Source organism: Pseudorca crassidens, chromosome 19 (genome assembly GCF_039906515.1).
Source record: "Pseudorca crassidens isolate mPseCra1 chromosome 19, mPseCra1.hap1, whole genome shotgun sequence".
NCBI lineage: Eukaryota > Metazoa > Chordata > Mammalia > Artiodactyla > Delphinidae > Pseudorca > Pseudorca crassidens.
The window spans coordinates 54,447,945-54,470,409 of NC_090314.1; the positions used below are offsets into that span (position 1 = coordinate 54,447,945).

Genomic DNA, 22,465 nt, shown 5'->3' on the forward strand with positions numbered 1-22,465 from the left:
CACTGCAGCGTCGTGGATAGCTACACAACCGCCTTCCTAGTTCCTTGCCGCTACCATTGTAGGGGATGACTGGGCCGATCAAGATGAAACCCCATTTCCTTCCACTCCATTGCAAGGTATCTGGAGGGGCGTGCCCGGGAGAGGTGTGAACACGTAGCAAGGAATGTACATATTTGCCAGTTTCTTTGCTTTTCAGAGGCAGGATGTGAGTAAGAAGTGTGTGTGTGTGTGTGTGTGTGTGTGTGTGTGTGTATGAGAGAGAGAGAATGTGTACAGTAAATACAAGTGCATTTTCTTAATCTGACTTATGAACGCGTTTCTCTTGAACATGCATATGTACACAGGAATGTGTGAAGTTATGCATGCAATTCACATGCAAGGGTGCAGATGCCCCGATTCAGTGAGACTGTCAAGGATCCTGCACCTTAGGCCCCGAGAAGGGGTTCCGGAGATACGGATGGTGCTAGGGATATGAAGGGAAGCTTGTTAGCACCTGTGGCTCTATCCCAGCTGTTACTAACATTTTTGCCAAGTAAGCACAGTCTCTCCTTGGAAAAGTTCTAGCCCTGAACCTGATCTTAGGAGACGCTGGGATGACGCAGCTCTTCCCCACAGTGTGAGAGTCAGGACTGTTGAAATAGTAACACTTCACTTTTTTATCGTGCCTTTTTAATTGCCTCCTGAAGGCCGGCAGCCACCGATATAGCCCCAAAGCCCCAGAGAATTCTCCATTGTTATTCATTATGTGCATTTCCTTGTTCAGAGCCATGTCCCTCTGGACGTTCTGGTGAATGAGCTGCCCCTGGGAGCCCATTTCCTGCAGGGCTGGGCTGGGTGGTAGAGGCTTGTGGTGCACCCGAAGGCCAGACTGTTCTGTGTGACAGGGTGAAGTTGAAGGGCCGACTCAGAGGAGAGAGGATGGGGCTGGAGGCTCACCTCCACAGAAGAGAGTCTGCTCCTGGGAGCCTGGACACCGGAGCATGAAGCCCCTTGCCCTGACTGTCCTGTTTACATGGGCTGCTGGTCAGGGGGCATCAGCTCTTGGGACTTCAGTTGTCCCATCTGAGAAACTGGGATTTAAAAGAACAACGGAAGGGGCTGTTACAGGGCAAATGAAGAAATGCAGGTGAATCTGTCTGAGCTCACAGGTAAGAGTGACAAGGAGAAATATGTCACTATGATATGGTGCCGGTCGATCAGCAGGTGTGAGAAATAGCAAGTCTTGCTTTTTCTGTAAGAACCAGTTGAATAGTATAACAACAAGAACCGGGGCAGGATTTCTGGAAAATCCCAATACTGGACAGGAGACTCTAAGTTCCAGATACGTGCTGCAGGCAGCATGGAACTCAGGGAAGGCAATCTTGCTGGGGTCTGGGGGGCTCGGAGAAGGCTTGGGGGACCTGAGACTTGGAGGAAGAGCAGACGGGAGCAAACAGGAAGGAGGCGCTCCCAGGATGACCGCGGTGCCTGTGAGCACAAGCACAGGCCAGGGGCACTGGGGAACAGCAGTCTCGGTCCTTGACGTCACTGGAGGTAACGCCACAGCAGGAAGCAGGGGCCAGGCCTAGGAGGCTGGGGCGCTGTGCCCGGGAGTGCAGACAGGGGCCTGCGCACACGGACAGTGCAGGGGGGTCTGGCATCAGGGATGAGAGTCTGGCTGGTGTTTAACCTCTCAGAGCCCCAGTCTCCTCCACCGCGAGACAAGGGTGATGATTATAACGTCTGCTGAGGGGGTTGGAGTGAGTATCAAATGAGATAATACAGGCGCTGTTCTTGGCCCAGGGCCGGGCATATGTTAAGGTGAATAATAAACCGTGCATCTGACGACAGGTGCACGCCTGTTTCTCTTTCTAGATAGTTTATATCTAGGCCCCTGGCAGGTGAAAGAGAGAAGTCACATGCAGCGGTTCTCCCAGACTCTGTCCCAGGCACCTGCCCTGGGTCACAAACAGAGCTCCATGTGCTTTGTTCATAAACTGAATACCTGCCCTGGGCACCAGCGAGGTGAGAACCAGTACACAGCTGCCCCATCCCTCGGAGCCCAGTCCACTGAACACGGCCCTCCCGTACAGCTCCTGGGCACAGGGCAGACACCATACGTCACCAATAATTCGAGGAGCCTTGAGGAGGGGCTGGCCGACAGCCTTGGAGGCCAGGAAGGTATCAGAGAGGAGGTGACATCTGAGCTGGGTTTTGGAGGACAAGTGACAGTTCTCCAGCAGAGCATATTCTAGGCAGACAGAATGGAACGCCCAAGGTTCACTGGTTCAAAGGAGCCCAGCCCACTGAGGAAAGCCAGCGTGTCTGCGTAGGACGAGTTGGCGTGACTGGTCAGGAACGAGACATGGGCTCTGTGTGGGGCACAGCTCTACGTGGCTTACACACGTGCATCTTCAGGCTCACACACACCCTCTGAGGTGGGTCTGTCACTGATCTCATTTTACAGATAAGGAAACTGAGACTGGGAAGATGTGTTGGGGACAGACTGTGATGGTCCTCGATGCCTCCCTGGAGAGCTGTCTCAGCCCTGCAGACCCTTAAACCGAGGGATTTACAGATGGCTTCCCGTTGAGGGAAGGTCCTAGAAAGGATTCCTCTGAGGATGTGGAGGTTGATTGTGCCTGCAGGTCGAGGGAAGGATCCAGGGAACAGGAAGGGCGAGAGGGACGGGGAGACGGGAGAGAGGGTCAGAGAAGGTGTGGAGGATTTTGTCCTGGTAGAACTCTCATCTGTGTGGGCTGACGGTCGGTGTGGTCTTCAGGGTGAAGTCGTTTGCTATCAGACAAACCCTCTGGGGTCATGGCACGTTCTTTTCCCAAGGATCTTTCCTCTTCTCATTCTGCCTCCCCTCCAGGCACTTTTGTCACAGAGCCAGTTGGGTGATGCTAAGGTTGGGTGGTCCTGAGCAGGAGTTTTGCTTGCAGCCTCCTAAGCAGTGGTTTTTGCCTTCTCTCTCTCTTCTTTAGACTGTACTCAGTCTCCATTTTTTTTTCTAGTATAAAAATAATGGCTTTGGATGACATGACATCAGGTATTGATTTAAGAGATGAGAGTTAAACAGTTCTGTGTCTCTGGAACAAAAGAAATTGAAACCATTGCAGCTCACAATGCCTGGGGAGGCCAGCGTGGGCTTCTCGATGAGATGAGCCAGGATGGCAACTTCTTAGAAAAAGAAAACACTTTTGGAGAAGAGAAAACGTTCTTCCCAACTCCTTGATGACAGACAGTGCCCTTATTGAGGCTGTGAGATGATCAGCCGTGTCTTAATGGGGCTTCTGAGGGTCATTTTCCTCCATGATAGGGTTTGCAACCCACTGCCCTCCTCTGTCTCTGTGTCTCTGTCCCTCTGCCTCTCTGTCTCTGTCTCCTTCTGTCTCTCTGACTCTCCCTCCCCTCCCCCACGCCCTCCCCCTACTTCTTCCTCATTTTAACTTATGAACTCAGGTGCTGGCCTCGGGCCTGTACTTGGCCTTTGTCCCCAGTGCCCTGGACTCCCAGTTCATCCCCTTTGCTCCCCACCTTGGGCTCTGTATTGATATATCACAAAACACCTCCCAACAGCTGTGCTCAGCCTGACCCCTGCTTTGCTCAGCAGCATAAAAAAATAAAAGAGCTACACATGGTTCCTTCCAGTCCTGAATGGCTGGAGGATTTCCATTTTGGAGACAGAATTCAAACCTAGATGGCAGCAGGTGAGGATGAGGGGGTGGCCCAGGGAGTTGGTGAAGGGTGGTGGGGACAGGCCACTGAGGGTGCTGGTCTCCCCCTGCTCTGGGCTTCGGGGGACCATCTACTCCCTCGCCCTCTGGGGCCAGGGGTCAGAGCTGACTTTCCCAGAAGCTCTGAGCCTGCTTCTGGAGCTGCGCGTGAGTGCTGGGCAGCTCATGAAACCTACAACCCTGTCTGGACACAGGATTGCTCAGACCTGAGACAGAATTGAAAACAGAATAGTCTAAGACAGCAGGGAGTGACTGTCAGTCAGGGGGTGGATGTCACTATGGAGGGGACCAGGCCAGGCTGGGGAGGACCAGCCCGGGAGCCCCTCGGGACTCTCCATACTGTTGTCTGGACCCTCCTCCGTCACATGGGCATTAGGAACTACGGTTGAAGGGAAATGGGATTCTGTGATCGTCCCCGCAATGCCCACAAAGGACCACAGCTAAAATGTGTATGGTCTCCAGCAGATAGACACCGGGGAGCCATGGGAATGGCGGACAGGCAGCAACACGAACTCAATTCGGAAAGCCTGTGGCACCATGCCTGTCTTCTGGGGGCTTCCAATATCTCTGGAGATCAGGAGTCTGCAGTTTGTGAAAACGTCTAGTCATAAGCTGAGCGGGTGTGTGGTGAAACCCCAAGCTGCAGGCAGGAGGAAAGGGACAGGGGAAATGTTTGCATGGGCTGATGGGGGTGAGAAACCCACCTTCTGACTCCAAGCAGTGAAGCCCTCCAGGGTCTGGGGCAGGGAGAGCTTGCTGATGCAGGATGATGGAGACAGAATGGCATGGGCAGAGGCAGGGCCGCTGTGGGGACCAGGGTCCAATTGTGAGGAAGGAGGTGGAATTGAAGAGGAAAGTGAAAATGCAAAGAAAAGACTTTGAGGCTGAACTCAGGAGGAGATGAATGGGAGTCCATGTGGCAGAAACAGGAGCTCTGCATGCAGCTCTTGCTTTTCGGACATGATGAGCTGGGTCCCCTGGGAAGGGGTGTCAAGAGGCCATCGGGTGGACACACCCCGTATATATTGGGAAATAGAGGCTTAGAGCCTGGGTAATACAGATGTGAGGTATAAAAACATTTCTTTGAAAGTTTTTTAAAAAGTATAAGTAGACAGGTTAATGAGACAAGACACACACTCATGGAAAGAAAAAAAACAACCAGTCAGACACTAGACTGAAATAACCCAGGGACCCAAGAGATAGCATGAGTGAAAACAAGACAAAGTGACCAGTGACAGTACCAGCTGTGAGACAATGGGCTCAGAAAGGGGCCACAGTGGGCGGGGGGCACCACAGGACCTTCAAGCCCAGAGAAGACTCCCTGGGCACAAACCTGCCACGCAACTTCATGACCCAAAAACTGCACGGCAGCCACCTCCTTGTGGGCTGGGCTTTCCCCGTCTGAGAACCAAGAACTGGTGAGAGTTAGGGGGCTAGAGAGATGCCTGACCCCTCCTTCCACTCTGAAAATCCCACCTATGAAAGATGGAGGAGGACATCAAACCTGAACATCCCCTGAAACACTGTCACCCTGTCTATTTAAAGAATCTATGGGGATGATCCAAGATTCTGTGGAGTTCAAAGGAAACCACAGCAGGGGGCATCTCTGTGCACACAGAGGGGGTTTTGGCAATGACAGTTGGGGTCTGTGTGGGGAAAACCAGGCCGAGCCAAGGGGACTTCTGGATGGTCTTAGGGAAATTCCAGAACGATCCAGGGCAAGGGGTGAAACCCCAGCCCAGCAGCAAAACCAGCCTGACACCCTAAATAAACGCTTTACTTTCGTCTAAATGAGGGTCAACCACTTGGCCCCTCTATGGGATACTGAGGGCAGGGATGGCGGGGGGAGGTGAGACGGGAGAAAGGGAAGGCAATGGTCCATCCCAAGGTGGAGTTGACCTCAGGTGGGCAGACAGTGAACACACACATAGACACACGTGAACACACGTATACACATACGCACACACAGAGAGTTTCTGCGGTTCATCTGAGGCCCATTTTTCAGGACAGCCTGACTCCTTAGCTGTAAATGGAGAGAAGAGTCAGAGGCCCACAACCCTCTGAGTGGGGGCAGGTGTGGTAGGGGTGTTCTTCTGGCTCTGACTTAGGAGTGTGGGCAGAGAGGCTGGTAACATACCTGCCACTTCTTTAAAGGAGGAACAGGGGTGGGAGAGCATAGATGGAGCCTTCTGGGATAAACAAGGAGTGAATCTAAAGCAAAAGTGGGCAGGGGCACTTGAGTTTTCATTCTGATTCTCTGCATTTCCCAAAGATGCACCCAGGAGATGGCCATTGGGCCAGGGTGGCCTCTGGCTTCCCTGGCTTTGTGAGTGAGAGTCAGGGACCAGGGGCAGCTCTTTAGAGCCCCCAGGGGTTCTGTAAACCTCCTTGCAGGGAGAAGGAAGAGAGGACACCAGGTTTGGAGTAACTGCTGGATTATATAGTGAGGGTCGTAATGAAGCAAGTTCTCAGGGGTGATTTGAGTTTACGGCATGACCATATAATATCATTGGCAGTAATTTTTACTGTATGAGAAGAGGCACAAAGAATGAGGCACTTTAATCACCCCAACTGCCCTCCCCCCGCCACTGAGGGAGGAATCGCCTGCAGGAGTTTGGCTGGGGTGGAGGGTGGGTTTGGGGAAGTGGCCCTTTATGGGAGTCCTCAGGATGGCCATAGTGGATGCTGCATTCTGTCAGGCATTAATGAAGATAATAATAATAATAATGAAGCAGGAGGGGAATTGGTTTCCATGGAGAGCAGAGCTGAGCTGGAAACAACAGGGGCCCATAAATTCTCCTGTGTCTGAGGCAGGAGGAGCTGGGTGGGAAGGTCAGAGCTGGTGTGAACGTGCCCTGAAGAGACCTGCGGTGACAGTGCCTGGGGGCCAGGGTCTGGGTTACCATGGGCAGGCGTGGGTACTGTCCCTCCCTGCTGCATGGCTCCTTTCTTGCATTAGCGTTCCTAACTTCTTCCCTGCTCCCCTCCAGCCACTGCCTGGGGCACCTGCTGATGCAGCTGTCTGCCTACCTTGCCCTCCCCCTGGCCCTCATGTGGCAACCACCAGGGCCAGGATCCTGAGCCCTTTGCTGCCTAGCACCCTGGTGCCCTGTCCCTGTCCCTGGGCAGCCATGGTTATCCCCATGCTGTTCTGTCCAAGCAAAGAATTTAATTTCACAAAGTGCAGGCACTGGCCATTCATCAATTGAATGCTGTTTTCACAGGTGAAGCAAAACGTCTCAGGCTGGAAAGAGATACGTGCCCCTCCCATGGCTCAGGCTCCAGAACAAAGCTTTAGAACATGAGGGTCTTGGCCACACCTGCCCTTAGCCAGTGGCCAGTGGGGTCAGGCAGCGTGAGACCCTGAGGCTGTCTGAGCAGCTCACCCTCCAGAGCTGGGCAATTTAAAACAGTGGCCATTTAAACTTAAATGAATTTAAATGAAATAGTTTAAAATTCAGGTCCTCAGGCACACTGGCCACCTTTCAATTGCCCAAAAAGCACATGTGGTCGTGGCTGTGAAACGAGGCGTCTCAGCCACGGAGCATCTCGGCGATGGCACCAACCATTGGACATACTGGTCCAGAGGCAGATCCTCCACCAGATGCGCTGTGATGGACAGGGTGGCCTGCACGGGGGCAACCCTGGGCCCTGAATGCTCAGCAGAGAGTAGCTAACTCTACAGGGCAAGAGGCCTATGGGAAGGTTTTATATTAAAAAAAAAAGGGAGGCGTGCTTGCCTTTCTCGCCAATCCAAACTTATCCCCTGTCTGCTCCATACGCGGATGGCATGCTGCGCTTCCTGCCACATTGCATCCATGAGACAGAGCCCTCCCACCCTCCTTCCTCACCTGACTACTTTCCATGCCCTTTAAGATCCAGGTCAATTCACATTCAACCTCCTGCAAAATGCTTTTCCTGACTTCCCAGCATAAGGTAGGGTCCTGCCCTCAATGTCTGCACGGACGTGTGAGTGATGGAGTAAATGAGAGATGGGGACGGAGGGGGCGTGGCAAGAACAGAAGGCTTTTTCCGGGTGAAAAGGCCACAGCTGAGTTCCCAGGGTGAGGCAGGTAGAACTGTAGTTAAAATAAATAAATAAATAAAAACAACAAAAGAACAAGCTGAACTTTTGCTGTTCTCAGATGCAGCCTGATTTTATCCCAGTTAAGACCTGACTCCAGAACACTTGGCAGCTGGTCATACGTCTGAGCTGAGCATCATTGCGTGGGTCCCTGATCTGCCCGCTCAGAGAATGACAGGGTCCTGGCAGGAGGGGGGCACTGCCTGATATTCAGGGTCTTTGTTTGGAGTCTCAGAGCCTACACCCAGGGTGAGTTCTCAAAGGCTCTGCCAGTGAGCTGGGTGATTTAACCTTCCCCAGAGCAGGTTGGATCCGGCAGAGAAGCTCAGAAATTACAGAGGGAGAGCCTGGAAGAGGGCAGGTCCCCATGGAAGGAAATTCTCAAGGGTGGCTGTGCCCAGTACAGCCTCCTGGGAAGGCAGGCAGAGGCCAGAAAGGCCCTGGACACAGAGTCAGGAGATGAGGGCTTGATTCTGGCTTGCCTGCTGGTTAGCTGTGTGGCTTCGAGAAAACCACTTAACCTCTCTGGGCCTTAGCTGCCTCATCTTTAAAATGGGGATTAAAAATAAATGTTTTTATCTAATGCAAAAGCTGTGGTCAGATTAGGTAAGTGTCAATATGCTCTGTGAATTCTGAAGTAGAAAGAAATGAACTCTGAAGTAGAAATGAGGGGCCTGTTTGTCTGTGTAAAAGGGTCTTTTCTGGGGAGCTGGGGCCCAGGGGGTCAGTTCACTTCCTCATTGCAGGGCCATGTGAGGGAGTGGGAGCTCACTGGAGAAGCATTAGGTGCTGTCCTGCTGGAGGGGCGCTGGGGGGTGGGGTCGGCCTCAGAGGACCAGCAGCCTCTGGCAGGGAGAAGTTCCCTGTGCATCTCTGCCTTGCTGTCTGGACCTTCGGGCAGCAGGCTAGGGAGGGTTGGATGGACCTGGGCAGGAGACCTGGACCCGTCATGCACCTCCATGGGCTGTAGTTCTCTCACCTGTAAAACAGGAATAAGATTACTGTGAATCAATGTACAGAAGGCATCCAGCTCAGCGCCTGACCCAGGGTTCCACTGAGATACTCCTTTCCTTTGCCCTATGCACATAAATATCAAACTGCATGGCCTACCAGGAAGATCCAGATGTGTTTGCTGCACCCATGCATGATTCCTGGTGGTCAGTAAATCTCAAGTAGATCCGTGCGGGGGCTGAGAAAGGAGAGACATACTGGCCTCTTCTATCTTTTCAACACCAGTTGCAAGAAATCAGGAGCCGAGGTGAGACGGGGAGCCCTGGGAAATGCGACAGGGAAGCTTTGACAGGCAAAGGGGTCCCTCCACCAGCGGTCCCCACCCCAGCCTTCTGACACCCTTGCCCCCAGCACCTTTGACAGCCTTGCTCTGGGAAGGAAACACCCCAGAAATATGTAATTGATTTCACCTCTTGCCAGTTCTTTTTTTTTTTTTTTTTTTTTTTTGCGGTACGCAGGCCTCTCACTGTTGTGGCCTCTCCCGTTGCGGAGCACAGGCTCCGGACGCGCAGGCTCAGCGGCCATGGCTCACGGGTCCAGCCGCTCCACGGCATGTGGGATCTTCCTGGACCGGGTCACGAACCTGCGTCCCCTGCATCGGCAGGCGGACTCTCAACCACTGCGCCACCAGGGAAGCCCCTCTTGCCAGTTTTTAACCTGGGCTTTCAGCAAGAGGAAAGGATGCCTGATTAGAATATCTCTGAAGAGGCAGTGAGTTATAGTAATGGACACTCTTCTAGCTGTCTCTCCTGCTTATAAATCTATCGCCCTCTGAAAGTGCAGATGGTCCATAATCGTCCATCACGCAGGAGTTCAGCACCGGACAGCTCCCGCGTGGGTTTTTTCCTAGGAGGCTCCTTTTTCTGCAAGCTAAACGGAACTGCGGCTCCGCACAGCCCCTCTTCGTGATGGAGTGCAAGCAGTCCAGCCGTCAGGAATGATTTAGGGGGGAACGAACAGTAAATATCTGAGAGGTTGTAGCTCAGAGCAGGGAGGCAAAGAAGGCACCTCTGCAGCTGTACTTATATTTTTGTTGTTCTTTTCATTTATTTTTAAATTTTATTTTATTTCATTTTAGAGGGACAGCAGGTGGTAATATCCTGGGAAGGGGCCAGTCTTGAGTGACCTTTCTAAGGAGCTCCCTCTCTGTCCCTGTTACAAGAACGAGAGGAGGACTGAGCTCAAGGGGCCGTCCGGTTGGGGGAAATGTAAATGACTGGGTAGTTGATATTTAGGGATAAGAAGATTCCCTGAAATCTTACTGGGCTCACTGATAAGTCCCTCTGAGGTCAAAGCTGTATCTTTTGATGAGATGGCCCAAGTTGTCCCTGAACTTCCTACCACACATGGGCCCAGGAGGGCCCAATCCAGCAGGCTGCCCAGGCTCACCTGTGGAATTCCCAGCAATGAGCCCATCACTGTCTCCCCTTGGGAGGCTCACGTGAAGCAGCTCACCTGTACCCAGTTCTTGTTCAGTGTCTCCTGCCTGCTCCCGCCCTGTGCCGGAGCTGGAACAGAAGGAATGGGCAGGAGTGCCGTTGCCTGTTGCCTAGGATGGGGGAGCGGCTGAGGCTTCAGCTTTCCTGAAAGGCTTCTTTGTTGTCTGCAAAGAGCGGTTGTACCTGATGTGCTAAACGTGACGGCTGCGTGTCCTACAGACCTTCTTCCTTGATACAAGCCTTCACTATGGGGCTTGTCCTCTCTGCACACAGAGGAAAGTCCCTGGGACTGTGACCCTGCCTTGGCCCGTGGGCAGCATTTCACAGCTGCCCAGCCCTCCCCACTCCTCTCTGCCTGCCCAGAGGCAGAGGAGCCAGGACTGGGCTGCGAGGGTGATGAATGAGCGTCTGCCCCCTACAGGTGCCGGACTCGCTCTGCCAGGTGGTGCGTTATAGCTGCGCGGCAGCAGGAAGTCTGCCTGCTCTCCCCTCTCCACAGCCCTGACTCTCTCCAAGGGCCTCCCTTCCTCCGTCCACCCAGACCCTCTGAACTCCGGGTGGGGGGAGGCTTTCAGAGCACAGAGCTGAGGGCACAGGCCAGATATCTGCCAGCATCAGCTGCCTGCCCACCACCAGAGGGGCTGCCCCCAGCAGGCGGGAGGTGAGGGCTGCCAGGGGGAATTGCCAAGGGGAGGTCCAGAGAGGGACCCCACCACCCATCAGTCTTGCCCCACATACTTGGATGGCATGGCGTGGGTGGCATGGCAGGTAGAAGGACGCAGCAGAGGGGCCAGCTATGTCACTGTGGCAAGCAGCATCCTGCCTGTGAGGGGCTCAGCGAGAAGTGGGCTTCCTCTCCCCTCAGCTCCCACAGAGGCACTTGAGTGATTCAGCTCCTCCTAGAAATGGGCACCTGAAGATTTGCAAATAGCTTGCAAATGCCAGGTCCTGAGTTCTCATCCTGCCTCGCCAGCTCCACAGCAAACCGTCCGAACATTGGCCTCCCTTCGCTGTATGCATCTGTGCACTAATGAAGCCTGGCTTGGGCTCATGCTGGTGCATCATTCCGTGCACCACCGGCCACGGGCTGAATGCGCCTCTCTCACCAGCTCTCAGCAAGCCGTCGTCTCTGGCCAGGGCAGAAGAGCGCTGAGTAGGGGCACTGCTTCGTCTGCAATCCTGGCAACATCAGGTGCAGGAAGACGATGCAGTGTGAACTCCCAGGACAGGGAGGCTTGGAGAGGGGGTCCAGGTGGGTGGGCACATGCAGCCACAGGGTGCCAATGTCTGTTGGTGGCCTCGCAGCTGCCATTACAGGCTCTTTTCTTGGCTGCAAAATGTGCTGCCCTCACCATCACTCGACGTGCTGGACTAGGAGAGGGGTTTAAAACCTCAATTGATGATATGGTTGACACCTAGCAAACAGCTCTCAGATCTCCATCCCAGGGAAACCTGCCTTGGGGTCAGTGGTGATAGTGGGAGAGGGACTGTCCCTCATCTGTGCTGCAGCAATGACTTAACCCAAGTACTAAGAAATGCTGTCTCCTGGAATCGACTCTCCATGCCTGTGGACCCTCTTTGAAAAGTCCTGGTCCAATATTTCTCTTAGCAAGATCTTGATATCACCATCTTCTATTGTTACACACCGGTGTTCTGTGTCTTTCACACACATTCTTTCCAGTCCCAATGACAATGGGATGGGAATGACAAGAATCCCTGTTTGACACCTATGGCCCCGTGGTTTAGGGAGCCTGACAGCTTTGCCCAAGCCCCACATTCAGGGAAGGTAGGGCAGGAAATGGAACTCAGCCTTGCCTGGTTCCCAGCCCCAACTTCCCGCCCTCCAGCACACTACCGCCTCCCCTCCCCCACCCCCACCTTGTTTCTTACTTTCAAACTAATGGCTTCGACAAGTGAGCGACAAGTGAGCATGGGGCCAGTTGTCCACACCCAGTGCCAGCCAGTCTCATATGCTTCCCTGAGTGCTTTGCAATTGCTGGAGCTGGGAAGGGGGCTTCCAGGCAAAGGACTTTGGAAACACAGCACTGCCGGTTAACTCACAAAGCGTCCCAGACCCCCTCTAAGGACCCAAAGACAACCCTGGATATTCTCTCTCCAGAAGATGCATGTGTGTACACAGGTGCACTCGGGGCTTTGAGACCCGTGGACTGTGCTTAGGGATGCTCGTCTCAGTGGGTGCTTACCTGGACCCATCTCCTTTCCATCCCAACCCTTGGGCGTCACGCTCACCTGCCGTTGCCTTTCGACACAGCATGACATGCATTTCATCATTCCCGGGAAAACAAGTTTCACTTAGAAGCCAGGTCCTTAGCTCTTCCATCCACTGCCCCTAGTCGGTTCCGCTCCACGTGGGAAAGCGAACTAACTTTTATTAAGAGCTTGCTGGGTGCCAGGCTCTGTGCTGGGAACTGTGCCTGGGCACGCTGCCCGTGCCAGCTCATTGAATGAATTGATGTTCCGCCAGCCCTTCAGCTTTGCAGTCTCGGTGAGACCATACCTGCCTGCCTTAGCTTCACGGCGGTGGCTCTGTGAAAACGCTCTCCCTCTCCCTCTCGTTTTCTTGGTCGGGTGCCCTCTCTTCTCCTCCCCCGTATTTATCATTACTTCTGAGGCACACCTGGAAACCATCCTTGCCAGCATATCCCCTGGTATCTCTCTACCTGTACCCACCTCTTCTTTCCTTACGCCGACATTCTTCTCTGTCACCTTTTGCATTTTTTTAATAATTGTAGACACGTATACAAAGTTGAGTAAGTCACGAAGGTAAGTTCTGGCTCCTGAATTAGAACGTAGATTCCTAAAGCCTTTGGCATCCTCTAGTCTTCACCGCTTGGGTCCTCTGCACCTGGAAAATACTCATAACTCTGTTTTTCCTTCTCGCCTCTCTCTCTCCCTCCGTCTGCCTGACGTGGCTTCTCCGTGAGCACACGGGCCAAGGCAGGGCCCACACACAGCACATTTCTGATGAGAACTTACTCACCTGCTCTCCATGGGAAAAGTAGGCATGGAAGTTTCTACCTCTTGCCTTGAAGTGCCTTTGTGTGCTGGCTTGGCTGCGGGGGTGTGTCTGGCTGGGGTCCAGAGGAGGCAGGGGCCCGAGCTTTGGCTTAGTGACCGTGACCTCCCTAAGACCTGCTGCAGTACCAAGAGAGCCTCTTGGTTTTGTGTTTTTCTTTCCCTGACGTTGAGTTGGCGTTTCACACAGGGAGAACGTGAGGTGGGCCCCTGAGGTCCCTGGACCTTTGTAGGTGGGGATGCGCCTTTAGAAGATGACAGGGTCCATCTGTGCCCTGAGCTCCAGCACCTCATTTGAGCACGATAAGTTTTAAGCCCACCTGTTTCTTCAGCTCATTTGAATCTGAAAAACAAAGGCCATGAATCAAATCTATGCGTGGTGTTTCATGGCACCTGGATATTGGCAGTGGCACTGCTGGCCTGTGAGGGCTTCCTCTCCGGGGACCCTAGTGCCTCTGGAGATGGCCTCCCCCAGCTGTGTCACCAGTTACATCTAGGACCAGATGGTGCTGTAATGGGGGCTCCTGACAGAACGTGCCAAATTCCCTGAACGTGCCGAGAAGGTGGCTTCCCAGGACCATGAGGAATCCATTTTCCACTTCCACTTACCTATTAGTGCTGGCAAGAGCCATGCTGTGACACAGAGAAGCGGGGCGGCTCCTCGGAGCCATTCCAGCTGCAAACAGTAGCAATTCCGCTCCAGGATTTTAGGAGGAAAGACAGATATGCACAGAACAGGCAGGCAGAGCTCACAGCTGTGAGGTGCAGTATTTTCATGTCGAAGGCTCTATTGGCAACTCAGCAGAGAGCGGCAAGCTGCTGTTCTCCAAACCCACCAAGGGTAAGATGTGGGGAGTGAACTCAGGGTTCATTGTGCAGGATTTGGGATAGATCAGAGGAAGGACTTTCTCTGGCAGTGGGGTTGGTTTGCCAAGGGAGACAGGGCATGGGGAGCTCCTTACTGGGAAGCATTTAAAAATTGTACCAATTCTCATGATGAAGACAGTCAAAGAGGGTTCTGCCTGAAGGGAGGAGAATGACTGAATGAGCATTGTCAAGTCTGTTCTCCAAGCAGGAAGATCTGGGGTCCTGCTGCCAGCTGGGGCAAATGGGGCCCTGAGTCTGCTGATGGGCTGGGCTGCCAGCAGCGCCTCTTTTTCTTGTGGCTTTGGGTCAGAGTCAGCACCAAGAGGGCTCTGTGGGGGAGTGAATCCCAGCCACCACCCCCCAGAGGCCACATTTGCAGTGGTCAGACAGCAAACCCACCACAGCCTTGTGGGAAATTTCCCACATCTCAGGAGCCACAGGCCACCTAAATGGTCCAGCACCACAGGACATACCAGCCAGCCCAGGCTGCTCTTGACAGTCATTTGCCCCGGGCCCTCCAACCAGCTGATCTTCAACTTTGTACCCAGAAACCGGGCAGAGCCCTCCTGGGTAATTGCTGCTCTGGCAGCCAGGCAGTTTGCACAGGGAGGTTGCCGTGTATCTTCTGAGTGGCCAGGAAGAGCCTCCCTGTTGCTCTTTCTCCCTCACCTGCCTCTCTCACTTCCAGCCTCTTACCTGTTTCGTCTTTTGCCTTCTGCTGAGGCCTGCCAGGCTCCCAGGTTCCCTCCTTTTTTGGGGTAACACAGGTTTGACGGTTCTTCCTTTCTGGCTCCAGTATGCCCAAACTTTGTGGTAGAAATGAAATGCAGGGAAAACCATCTGGGAAGTAGGTCATGTAAAAAAAACAACCACCTGCCTATAATTAAATCAGCTCCTTACAGGGGGCTGTCCCCAGAAGAGCCAAAATCCAGTGGCAGCTTCCTCCTCCGACCCCCTACACCTTCCCTCCTTACAAGGGAAATCTCAAGATGCAACACTTGACACAAATTTTTCCAATAAAACTCCATCAGGCAAATAATAAAAACATCACAATATTAGTACTCTGACTGCCTCTTGACTGCATTACTGAGAAGGGAAACTGGAAGGGGTGAAGGTGCTAATCGTGGATACGAAAGCAGGAGGCATTGGCTGTACTTTTCAGGTAGAGCCTGTCTCGTTTGCCCTTGCAGTTCTGTTTTCTGGATTTTAACATGTGATTGGTGGTGTCCTCTGGGTTGGAGTTTTGGATGACCCACGACGGTCTCCTCCTCTTTCTTGTGGCCTCCTCAACCCCATGCTGGGTTTCTTCTTGGCCACTGGGTAAGCAAATAACACCTGGACCACCCAGATCTTCAGGCCCAGAATGCGTTTCTTTCACTCATGACAGGAATTAGTCCTTACAAGGAGCTGGCTGACAGCTCTCAGATAGGACCTTCTGTCTCTCATAAACTTTGCCAATAGTAGGCAAGCAGTTCACAGGAGGGGGACTGACTAATGATGTGCTGGAGGTTTTTCCAATCCATGAGACAATTGTTTTTAAAGGAGGAGGGGGGAAAAATTATTTCTAGATATGACAAAGTGGTAAAGCTTAACTTTCATTCTCAGGAAATTATCATGAAACCAAGTGATTAAGACTTGGGAGTTAGTGTGTGGTGTGATAACTGTCTTGTAAAGGGCAAGATTTGTCAGCCAGATCTAATCTCTTTCCCTGTCTCTCATCTACCTGGGCTGCCCTGTGACTCACCTTGGCCTCATCAAAGATTGCAATTCTTCTTCTTTTTCTTTCTTTAAAGGATTGCAATTCCAACCACATAGCAAGGTTCAGAACCACTTACTGGTTACCTGGGAAGCAACTAGTTGATAAGGGGAAGTCAAGCATGCAGGGACACCTTGCCAACTTGCAGACAGTCTCAGGTCTATCTTTTCAGCCCAGGAAGGCACAAGTTTTGTCCCCTCCTCGGTATCCAGGGGAGAGATCCTCTTTTCTAGAATGCTCTGCCACACACACCAATGTTTCTTTCCATACTTGCTGGGGCTGGGATTGCCAGCAGAGCTCTCCGGATAGACCCAAACCACCAGCCCTCTGAAAGGAAGCCAGGTGTGCTCACCCACACCCCGTCCTGGGTGAGTTCCCCACCAGGGGCCTCCCAGGGTTGTAATGGCATCTTCAGATGTCAGAGCTTGGCGTGGGCCTAAGCCGAGACCTCAAATGCTGTGCACTGGCTTGACTGCAGAATCAATAGCAACTTCCTTATGGCCATTTTGTTTGGAGATAAACATCTAAAATATGACGCATTGGGTCTGGTTTAGTGGAAAGAGTGCAGACTTTGGAATGAGAATGACCAGGGTCTGCAGTTTCAGCCCCGCTGCCTGCTGACCATGCGGCCTTGGACGAGTGACAATCCCAGTGTCCCAGTCTCTTTGTCTGAATGATGGGGCAGCTGTGGGGGGGTAGGGAGGCGGATGGGAGGAGGGCTCAAGGAGAGAACAGAGGGGAAGCACCAGGCAGGCAGTTGATCCTTGTGAAGTGTTAGCTCCTTTCTTTTTTTGAAGGATGTGCGGGTATACATGTGCATGTGTGTGCGTGCCTGTGTGTGCATGTATGTCAGTGTGTGTGTGTGTGTGTGTGTGTGTGTGTGTGTGTGTGTATTTAGGCTGGGCAGTCAGACAGCTGGAAGCTAGTGTTTCCAAGTAAAAATACAGGATACCTTGTTAAATTCTAATTTCACATAAACAATGAATGATTGATAGTATAAGTATGTCCCAAATATTGCATCATACATACTTATACTAAAAAAAAGTGTAATACATAATTTGTTGTTTATCTGAAATTTAAAATTTAACTCGTCGTCCAGGAATTTAATTTGCTAAATCTGGCAACCCTAGCTGGAACAGGGTTTGTCATTCTGGTTGTAAAGCTGGACTGACAGAAGCAGGCATGCCGGGGAGACCGTGGTGGCCTTGGGGTGTGGTGCACTTCACCCAGCCCGCACTCCTTGAGTCTCTGTTTGGCCTGGTGACGTCTTTTCCTTTTCTTGTTTTGGGGGTCCTTCAACTGCATCAGGCAGAACTTTGAGCAGTAGACAGTCTTAGCTGGGAGCCAAGGTAGCAACCAAAGTCTCGGCCCAATGGGGTTGCCCCTGACTCAGGGCTGACCCCGAGTTTACACTGAGCGACACAGTAGCAGCTTGGGCTGCTTACCAGGCTCCATCTACTTGCTGACCTGGGTGCTGGGCAATGTTCTCTGGAACCTTATCCATTTGTCTCATGGGTGACATTTGATCTTCCTGAAACAGGACCCAACAGAGCTCGGAGCAGCTGCCAGATAGCATGACCCCCGCACAAGCCGAGGCCTCGGTAAAGCCTTTCTGCCTTCTCAGCCCCAAGACACCGCCGCCCCTGCAGCTGTCTTCCAGCCCCCCAACCCTCCACCTTCACTAAACCACTGCCTGCCCCTCTGTGCCCCAGCCCGGCAAATTACACCCTGGTTCTCCCAGCCTGCTCAGTTGGTGCTGTCACCCTGGCAGATTCTGCTGCTGTCGGCAGGGGTCACATACACGTGCAAAGGGGAACTAATGGGAAATAAAATAGTTTTCCTCCCCCGAAGACCCCTCCCAGCTCTGCAAGCAGACCCATCCCTTGCAGAGTGAATTGTTTTCAATCCAATCTCGTTTTTATTGAAGTTTCCTCCAGGGTTAGCTCAGGAGACTTCTTCCCCAACCTCTTCCATGTGGCCTTATTTACCAGAATCCCCTCGACGTGGCATTTAAGCGTCTCCATTAACATTTCGTGCATCTGCTCATTGCGAGCATGGGCTCTCCAAAACCTCGGGGGTGGCGGGCACGGCGGCAGCCCGCAGAAACGCCAGGCTTATTTTGATTGGTTCGAAACTATCGCTGGTGACCACAGAGGGGTCCCTTTCCTTGAGTAATGACCTGGAATTCGATCATGCAGCTTTTACTAGCTTGTAAGTGGAACCGTGTACGATCAAAGCCAGAGCCGGGGGCACATCTGCCCACCGTGGCACACTCAAGCCCCGTACACACCTGCCCTCCATGGCATACCAGCCCTGGAGGACGGGCAAGGGTGCATGTGCAGCCCGGTGGATGATACATGGCAGCTCTTGGGGGAAATCATCTCGAATGGGTTTCTGGCCATGGACTGGCCTGCCTCCAGCTCTCTTGCAGACTTGGCCCCTCATAACAGAACAGCCACCCTGCTGACCCCTCTTGTGTCACTCTGGGTTCCTTGTCTGCTTGAAGACGTTTGCTTGCCAAGGAGCGGGAGAAGCCCTCTGAGTGTCCAGGACCTCGTGGCACCCTTCTCAGTGTGGGGAAGCTCTGCTCAGAAGTCGGCCGCTGGATCTCCAGGCTCTGTGCCCTCCCCTTGCATTTTTGGGGGAGAGGAATGTGAGAGCTCGAGTTCTCGGAAACACGGATGGTCTAGACTCCAGAACATTTGGGGACTTAACGTCCCCACACCCAGGACCCTCGTTTAGAACGCAGCACCTTCTGCTTCCTGCCTACTTAGGCTGGTGGTTTCTAAAGAAAACCTCAGTGGGCAGTTGAAGAAACAACTCTAGACTACCTTATTGTCCTTTAAATGGAGGGAGAGTGGAAAGGGCAGATCTGACCCTTCCAGAGTCACTGCCACTTGCGCCATTCATCTGTTCCGCCATCCAGGCCGAGGAATTCTACTGAGTCACTGAGGGTGAAAAACACCGCGCTACCGGCTGAGTGACCATACACGTCATCAGGGTCTCTCACTCTCTCAAGGGGCTTATAATCTAACCATGCTTGTCTCAAAAGTTTTTTGGAGATATGATAATTAAGGTAAAATATAATATTTTCCTACCTGCAATTAACAGTGGTTAACATTTAGTTATACTGCATAGTTTAAAAAAAAAGAAAGAAATGAAGCATTATAGATGGAGGTCAAGTCCCCTCTGCATTCCCAGCCTCAATCCCCCCGACATACAGACACCCAGAGGTAGCTCTGAGCGTCGACTTGGTGTCCATCATTTTTGTCCCTTGAAGACACACTTGCACACATGTAACCATGAACAATAAATAGATCATAATTCTGTGTCTTTTTTTTTTTTTTTTTCGGCTGTGATAGGTCTTCATTGCAACGTGCAGGTTTCTCTCTAGTTGTGGCGCTCGGGCTTCTCTCTAGTTGTGGTGTGCGGGTTTTAACTTCTCTAGTTGTGGCGCGCAAGCTCCAGAGCACGTGGGCTCTGTAATTGTGGCAAGCAGGCTCTCTAGTTGAGGTGTGCGAGCTCAGTAGTTGTGGCGTGCGGGCTTAGTTGCCCCGCAACATGTGGGATCTTAGTTCCCCGACCAGGGATTGAACCCGCGTCCCCTGCATTGGAAGGCGAATTCTTTACCACTGGACCACCAGGGAAGTCCCTGTATGTCTTTTTAAAGTGCACGCACGTGACATCTTTCTGCAACTTGCTTCTTTCAGCTTTGTGTTTTTGCAGCTCCTCCGTGCGTTTCTGATCTACTCCTTTTATCTGTTGTGTAGAAATCTGTCTTAGGAATTTACTGCTTCATCTTTATCCACTCTGTCCTTTATGAACATTCCGGTTGTTTGGAAAATGTTGCTATCGCGGAGGATGCCACGGCGTGGGTCTCTGTGCCCATCTCCTCTTGCACTGGAGATGGTACCTGTGAGTGGTCTGTGCGTGGCTGGTCTTAGAATGTTCCAGATCCTGCCCACAGCTCTCCAACAGTCTGGACCTGCCTGTGCTCCCCCAGCCGTCTCCTCCACCCTGACTGAGATTGCTAGTCGCGTCTCCTTTTGTCCACATGAGAGCTGAGGTGGCAGCTTACTTTACTCTGAATCTCCCAATTCTTGCACACCTTTCCTGTTTATTGGCAGGCTTGGGGTTCTGCATACTCCTGGGGAACTGTGGATTACTCCACCCTCTACTCTCCCACTTGGGAAAGCAGTCTGTACCCCGGAAAGATTTAAGGCAAAACCTGAAACTGTTCTACTTATTAAAAAAAATTAAGAAAACCATTTGCCAATGTCTGGACTCCTTGTTAGGCCCCCAATGCCTGCACCCCACTTCAGGAGTGATCATGACCCCTGACCTCCCCGGCCAAAACGCTGAGCAGCCTGTGTAGGGCCTTGACCCCTCCCTGCCCTCTAAGTCTCTTTGGCTGCTGAGCCTTCAGGCCCGGGCAGGCCGGAATACAGACCCTCGGACCCTCAAAGCAATCCCGGGAGAGGGGTGGAGATGCAGGCGAGGATGAACAGAGGTCTGGAGATGTTTACATTTGGCCTCAGGGTAGCTCCCAGAGGTAGGAGAATTGGCAGGGGTGTCCGCTAGTCCAAGGAGCATCTCGTGGCTCAAGACCTGGGCTCAAGCACCCCCTTCTCCAGGGGACATGCTGCAGCCACAGGGGCCCCCAGGGATTGCCAGTGGGAAGCAGAGTCTCTGGGCAAGTGAAGTAAACAGCAGACCTCAGGCCAAGTTGCCCTGGCCTTGGCACTTTATCTGCAGGAAGAGACTAGACGCCACGCCCTCCCTCCCTCGCTGCTCTGAGGGTGTCACTGGACCTTTCCCATTTTCCACTGTCAGGACCCCCTGCCTGGGGCTCTCTGCCCCTTCCACACCCAGACAGCCCAGCTCTGGCCTGAGCCCCTGGGGTCCAGCCTGGGAATTTGCTGGGGATCTGGGGTGGGAAGAGGTGAGGTAAACAGGACCAGGGTGTCATGGCTAAATGAATGAGTGAATGACTGATGCGTGGAACCCAGGGCACTGGACCCACTAATGCTCCATCCTGGGACTCGTGCTCAGGAAGTGCACAGAGGTCCCTGTCCCCTCTCTGGCACTTTCCTAAACTAGCCCCTGTTATGTGGCCCCACTTGTCCCGCCTCCTTTGATGGTCCTGCCCTGGGGGGGTGGGGCAGGGGGGGTGTGCAAGAGGGGGCAGCTGTTTTAACTGCTGCGAGCTCACATCGCAGATGGGAAACCAAGTCACCCAGCGGCCACTGTAGCAAGAGCAAGCACAGTGTGGCAGTCACAAGCCAGGCTCCAGGCTCCAGGTTCCCTGGGCTCACCTGAGTCCAAGACGTGCCAATATGCAGGTTGTGCGCCTTGAGCGGTTGGGGCTGAGGAGCTCTTCAAGGGTTCTGTGCCTCAGTTTCCCTCTAGGATCTCAGGAAGGGTTCACGTGTTACAGCAGGAAGAAGGTTCTGAGAATCTTGATGATCAGAGATATGGCCCTGCCTGAGCCCCTGTCCTTCCCTCCTGCCCGATCTCCCCTCCCTGGGGAGGCTGAAGCAGCCCCAGAGCACCCCCGAGTCCTCTCCTGTGCTCGGCCCAAGACTGACCTGGCAGAGGCGACAACACAGTTTATTAAGGCAATGAAATCTTTTAAGTACATGAGCCCCAGGGACCCCTGAGGTCTTCATACGCTTGGAGGAGTTTCCAGGCCTGAGGTTTGTGGGCTGCGTGGGACCGGGGGTTGGGGGTAGGGGGTCTGTCCCCATCCCAGGAAGGGTTCTGTCGCCCTCCACGTCCTCACTCAGCCCCGAGTCGGGGTCCAGCTTGCCTCCCCTTGTTCTCTGTATTACAGCTGAGAATCTCCAGTTCTCATCTTTTGAAAAAGCTGCTCTTTTCCTGGTCTCCTTCTTCCCTTCCTTTCCCGCCCCGCTTCTTTGTCTCTTGGGACTTTTCCTGGTGTGCCTAATTCCCGGGGGCTGCAGCGGCCTTGGGGACGTGGGCCCACCTCGCTGCGCACACTCAACCCTGCGAATCGATTCCAAAAACGATTAGTTACAGTACAGTAGCGCTGCTAACTGTGGCATTTTGCTTTGCAGTTATTGATACATCATCAGAATTGAGCAGCCATCGTCAGGCAGGGGAAGAGAGGGCAGCTGGGTGGATGCACAGAGGAGGGAGGCATGGAGACGACTGTCCTGCAAATGCAGGGAGCCTGGCTCTGATGGCAGGGATGGATTTTGAGGCCCCGGCAGAAGCAGGGGCTGGGGCTGGGGTGTCACTTCAGAGACTCACGAGGGCCAGGTCGTTCCTGGCTCGTTCCCAAGCAGACGGCTAGACCCTCGCTGCCTCCTTCTCCCTCCTGCTTCGATGTCACTGCAGGGGCACAGCTCCTTCCCTGAGAGTGGGAACTGCTTGCTGGGTGGAGCATGGGGGCAGAGGCAGTGACATTTCTGGTTCTGTGAGGGGACAGGGTCAATCTCTTGCAGTGCAAGATAAAGGACCTGAATCAGACAGCGTTCTCCAGAAAAATGGAATCAATATGATCTATGTATCTATCTACCTACATATGCAT

At 53.0% G+C, this 22,465-nt stretch overlaps 1 protein-coding gene across 9 annotated transcripts in view; it reads left to right on the forward strand.

Annotated features, from left to right (window-relative positions):
• The window catches only part of RBFOX3 (RNA binding fox-1 homolog 3), a 448,026-nt gene that overhangs the window by 219,030 nt on the left and 206,531 nt on the right, over positions 1 to 22,465 (forward strand). The window lies entirely within an intron of this gene.